This window comes from Rana temporaria, chromosome 3 (assembly GCF_905171775.1).
Source record: "Rana temporaria chromosome 3, aRanTem1.1, whole genome shotgun sequence".
Taxonomy (NCBI): domain Eukaryota; kingdom Metazoa; phylum Chordata; class Amphibia; order Anura; family Ranidae; genus Rana; species Rana temporaria.
Window position 1 is genome coordinate 433,687,239 of NC_053491.1, and position 5,000 is coordinate 433,692,238.

Genomic DNA, 5,000 nt, shown 5'->3' on the forward strand with positions numbered 1-5,000 from the left:
AGAGATCAGTGCCCCGTGTGAGGATCGAACTCACGACCTTAAGATTATGAGACTGACGCGCTACCTGCTGCGCCAACAAGGCTGAATGGCAAAATGAACATGCGTGTCACAGCTGGCCACCATACTTGGAAGATGATGGCGACGGCACTATTTTTTCTCACTTTAGTTTTCTCTAGTTTTCCCATACCAATGCTAGCAGTTTTCCCATACCAATTCTAACAGTTTTCCCATATGGTCTAGCGGTTAGGATTCCTGGTTTTCGCCCGGGTTCGACTCCTGGTATGGGAAATGCAAAACATTTTAATGACCCGCACACTCCTAGTGCTGAAACCTCCAAAGCTGTGTTTTCCATTGTAAGCTCCAATCATTCCCTTGTTGTCAAAGTAGCAAGGGTCAAAGCCAGGAATGCAGACAAGACAGGTCAAGGCATTTCCCGGGTCAGTAAGAAGAAATCAAATAATATAAGGAACACAGGAACTCACAGGGGAAGCTGAAGATCATCCAGCAACTCATGGCTAACGCTGCTGCCTTTAAATAGGCCCCCGGGCACCAGAAACTGTCACGCTTTGGTGTAAGCACATGCGCACTGGCACATGAATTCTCCAGGCCGTTCTTGTTAATCCGCGCATTGGCAAATTTCTAAGTGCCAATCATGGGGAATTTCTACGTGCCAATCTTCTACCAACCATTCTCTGACAGAGACATCATTCATTTTTTTCACACCTTTGTAATAGCCCCTTTGAATTCCTCTTTGCTTTTTTCTTTCTGTGTGATGAAAAGAAGGGAAGCATGTCACGTAGGTGGAAATGCCTCTGTTGTTCTAAGGTGAGTAGAAATTGTATCTTGCCAGGTCTGATAGATGCAGAGTTAAAGATTTCAGCTGGGTGGATCATTGAAAGCTTGAGCTGCCAATCACTTTTCCATCCATATGGCTTCTTGCAAGCCTTGAGGGATGAAGAGTAGTGTTTTTTATGGATTAAGGACCCCAAGACTCACAAAATGTATAGAGATCAGTGCCCCGTGTGAGGATCGAACTCACGACCTTCAGGTTATGAGACTGACGCGCTACCTGCTGCGCTAACGAGGCTGAATGGCAAAGTGAACATGCGTGTCACAGCTGGCCACCATACTTGGAAGATGATGGCGACGGCACTATTTTTTCTCACTTTAGTTTTCTCTAGTTTTCCCATACCACTGCTAGCAGTTTTCCCAAACCAATGCTAACAGTTTTCCCATATGGTCTAGCGGTTAGGATTCCTGGTTTTCACCCAGGCGGCCCGGGTTCGACTCCCGGTATGGGAAATGCAAAACATTTTAATGACCCGCACACTCCTAGTGCTGAAACCTCCAAAGCTGTGTTTTCCATTGTAAGCTCCAATCATTCCCTTGTTGTCAAAGTAGCAAGGGTCAAAGCCAGGAATGCAGACAAGACAGGTCAAGGCATTTCCCGGGTCAGTAACAAGAAATCAAATAATATCAGGAACACAGGAACTCACAGGGGAAGCTGAAGATCATCCAGCAACTCATGGCTAACGCTGCTGCCTTTAAATAGGCCCCCGGGCACCAGAAACTGTCACGCTTTGGTGTAAGCACATGCGCACTGGCACATGAATTCTCCAGGCCGTTCTTGTTAATCCGCGCATTGGCATTGGCAAATTTCTAAGTGCCAATGATGGGGAATTTCTACGTGCCAATCTTCTACCAACCATTCTCTGACAGAGACATCATTCATTTTTTTCACACCTTTGTAAAAGCCCCTTTGAATTCCTCTTTGCTTTTTTCTTTCTGTGTGATGAAAAGAAGGGAAGCATGTCACAGGTGGAAAATGCCTCTGTTGTTCTAAGGTGAGTAGAAATTGTATCTTGCCAGGTCTGATAGATGCAGAGTTAAAGATTTCAGCTGGGTGGAGCATTGAAAGCTTGAGCTGCCAATCACTTTTCCATCCATATGGCTTCTTGCAAGCCTTGAGGGATGAAGAGTAGTGTTTTTTATGGATTAAGGACCCCAAGACTCACAAAATGTATAGAGATCAGTGCCCCGTGTGAGGATCGAACTCACGACCTTCAGGTTATGAGACTGACGCGCTACCTGCTGCGCTAACGAGGCTGAATGGCAAAGTGAACATGCGTGTCACAGCTGGCCACCATACTTGGAAGATGATGGCGACGGCACTATTTTTTCTCACTTTAGTTTTCTCTAGTTTTCCCATACCATTGCTAGCAGTTTTCCCATATGGTCTAGCGGTTAGGATTCCTGGTTTTCACCCAGGCGGCCCGGGTTCGACTCCCGGTATGGGAAATGCGAAACATTTTAATGACCCGCACACTCCTAGTGCTGAAACCTCCAAAGCTGTGTTTTCCATTGTAAGCTCCAATCATTCCCTTGTTGTCAAAGTAGCAAGGGTCAAAGCCAGGAATGAAGACAAGACAGGTCAAGGCATTTCCCGGGTCAGTAACAAGAAATCAAATAATATCAGGAACACAGGAACTCACAGGGGAAGCTGAAGATCATCCAGCAACTCATGGCTAACGCTGCTGCCTTTAAATAGGCCCCCGGGCACCAGAAACTGTCACGCTTTGGTGTAAGCACATGCGCACTGGCACATGGATTCTCCAGGCCGTTCTTGTTAATCCACGCATTGGCAAATTTCTAAGTGCCAATGATGGGGAATTTCTACGTGCCAATCTTCTACCAACCATTCTCTGACAGAGACATCATTAATTTTTTTCACACCTTTGTAAAAGCCCCTTTGAATTCCTCTTTGCTTTTTTCTTTCTGTGTGATGAAAAGAAGGGAAGCATGTCACATAGGTGGAAAATGCCTCTGTTGTTCTAAGGTGAGTAGAAATTGTATCTTGCCAGGTCTGATAGATGCAGAGTTAAAGATTTCAGCTGGGTGGAGCATTGAAAGCTTGAGCTGCCAATCACTTTTCCATCTATATGGCTTCTTGCAAGCCTTGAGGGATGAAGAGTAGTGTTTTTTATGGATTAAGGACCCCAAGACTCACAAAATGTATAGAGATCAGTGCTCCGTGTGAGGATCGAACTCACGACCTTCAGATTATGAGACTGATGCGCTACCTGCTGCGCTAACGAGGCTGAATGGCAAAGTCAACATGCGTGTCACAGCTGGCCACCATACTTGGAAGATGATGGCGACGGCACTATTTTTTCTCACTTTAGTTTTCTCTAGTTTTCCCATACCAATGCTAGCAGTTTTCCCATACCAATGCTAACAGTTTTCCCATATGGTCTAGCGGTTAGGATTCCTGGTTTTCACCCAGGCGGCCCGGGTTCGACTCCCGGTATGGGAAATGCAAAACATTTTAATGACCCGCACACTCCTAGTGCTGAAACCTCCAAAGCTGTGTTTTCCATTGTAAGCTCCAATCATTCCCTTGTTGTCAAAGTAGCAAGGGTCAAAGCCAGGAATGCAGACAAGACAGGTCAAGGCATGCCGGGTCAGTAACAAGAAATCAAATAATATCAGGAACACAGGAACTCACAGGGGAAGCTGAAGATCATCCAGCAACTCATGGCTAACGCTGCTGCCTTTAAATAGGCCCCCGGGCACCAGAAACTGTCACGCTTTGGTGTAAGCACATGCGCACTGGCACATGAATTCTCAAGGCCGTTCTTGTTAATCCGCGCATTGGCAAATTTCTAAGTGCCAATGATGGGGAATTTCTACGTGACAATCTTCTACCAACCATTCTCTGACAGAGACATCATTCATTTTTTTCACACCTTTGTAAAAGCCCCTTTGAATTCCTCTTTGCTTTTTTCTTTCTGTGTGATGAAAAGAAGGGAAGCATGTCACATAGGTGGAAAATGCCTCTGTTGTTCTAAGGTGAGTAGAAATTGTATCTTGCCAGGTCTGATAGATGCAGAGTTAAAGATTTCAGCTGGGTGGAGCATTGAAAGCTTGAGCTGCCAATCACTTTTCCATCCATATGGCTTCTTGCAAGCCTTGAGGGATGAAGAGTAGTGTTTTTTATGGATTAAGGACCCCAAGACTCACAAAATGTATAGAGATCAGTGCCCCGTGTGAGGATCGAACTCACGACCTTCAGGTTATGAGACTGACGCGCTACCTGCTGCGCTAACGAGGCTGAATGGCAAAGTGAACATGCGTGTCACAGCTGGCCACCATACTTGGAAGATGATGGCGACGGCACTATTTTTTCTCACTTTAGTTTTCTCTAGTTTTCCCATACCAATGCTAGCAGTTTTCCCAAACCAATGCTAACAGTTTTCCCATATGGTCTAGCGGTTAGGATTCCTGGTTTTCACCCAGGCGGCCCGGGTTCGACTCCCGGTATGGGAAATGCAAAACATTTTAATGACCCGCACACTCCTAGTGCTGAAACCTCCAAAGCTGTGTTTTCCATTGTAAGCTCCAATCATTCCCTTGTTGTCAAAGTAGCAAGGGTCAAAGCCAGGAATGCAGACAAGACAGGTCAAGGCATTTCCCGGGTCAGTAACAAGAAATCAAATAATATCAGGAACACAGGAACTCACAGGGGAAGCTGAAGATCATCCAGCAACTCATGGCTAACGCTGCTGCCTTTAAATAGGCCCACGGGCACCAGAAACTGTCACGCTTTGGTGTAAGCACATGCGCACTGGCACATGAATTCTCCAGGCCGTTCTTGTTAATCCGCGCATTGGCATTGGCAAATTTCTAAGTGCCAATGATGGGGAATTTCTACGTGCCAATCTTCTACCAACCATTCTCTGACAGAGACATCATTCATTTTTTTCACACCTTTGTAAAAGCCCCTTTGAATTCCTCTTTGCTTTTTTCTTTCTGTGTGATGAAAAGAAGGGAAGCATGTCACATAGGTGGAAAATGCCTCTGTTGTTCTAAGGTGAGTAGAAATTGTATCTTGCCAGGTCTGATAGATGCAGAGTTAAAGATTTCAGCTGGGTGGAGCATTGAAAGCTTGAGCTGCCAATCACTTTTCCATCCATATGGCTTCTTGCAAGCCTTGAGGGATG

The 5,000-nt window shown here is 45.6% G+C and overlaps 9 non-coding genes across 9 annotated transcripts; 4 read left to right on the top strand and 5 right to left on the bottom strand.

Annotated features, from left to right (window-relative positions):
- Positions 1–9: 9 nt before the first annotated feature.
- On the bottom strand, positions 10–82 carry TRNAM-CAU. The gene has a single exon. It is a non-coding gene; the product is annotated as a tRNA-Met (tRNA).
- Positions 83–1,014: 932 nt separating this feature from the next.
- TRNAM-CAU lies at positions 1,015–1,087 on the bottom strand. Its single transcript has one exon. It is a non-coding gene; the product is annotated as a tRNA-Met (tRNA).
- Positions 1,088–1,230: 143 nt separating this feature from the next.
- On the top strand, positions 1,231–1,302 carry TRNAE-UUC. The gene has a single exon. It is a non-coding gene; the product is annotated as a tRNA-Glu (tRNA).
- A 731-nt stretch (positions 1,303–2,033) lies between these two features.
- Positions 2,034–2,106, bottom strand: TRNAM-CAU. The gene has a single exon. It is a non-coding gene; the product is annotated as a tRNA-Met (tRNA).
- Positions 2,107–2,226: 120 nt separating this feature from the next.
- TRNAE-UUC lies at positions 2,227–2,298 on the top strand. Its single transcript has one exon. It is a non-coding gene; the product is annotated as a tRNA-Glu (tRNA).
- Positions 2,299–3,025: 727 nt separating this feature from the next.
- On the bottom strand, positions 3,026–3,098 carry TRNAM-CAU. The gene has a single exon. It is a non-coding gene; the product is annotated as a tRNA-Met (tRNA).
- A 143-nt stretch (positions 3,099–3,241) lies between these two features.
- TRNAE-UUC lies at positions 3,242–3,313 on the top strand. Its single transcript has one exon. It is a non-coding gene; the product is annotated as a tRNA-Glu (tRNA).
- Positions 3,314–4,038: 725 nt separating this feature from the next.
- Positions 4,039–4,111, bottom strand: TRNAM-CAU. Its single transcript has one exon. It is a non-coding gene; the product is annotated as a tRNA-Met (tRNA).
- A 143-nt stretch (positions 4,112–4,254) lies between these two features.
- On the top strand, positions 4,255–4,326 carry TRNAE-UUC. Its single transcript has one exon. It is a non-coding gene; the product is annotated as a tRNA-Glu (tRNA).
- The last annotated feature ends 674 nt before the right edge of the window (positions 4,327–5,000 follow it).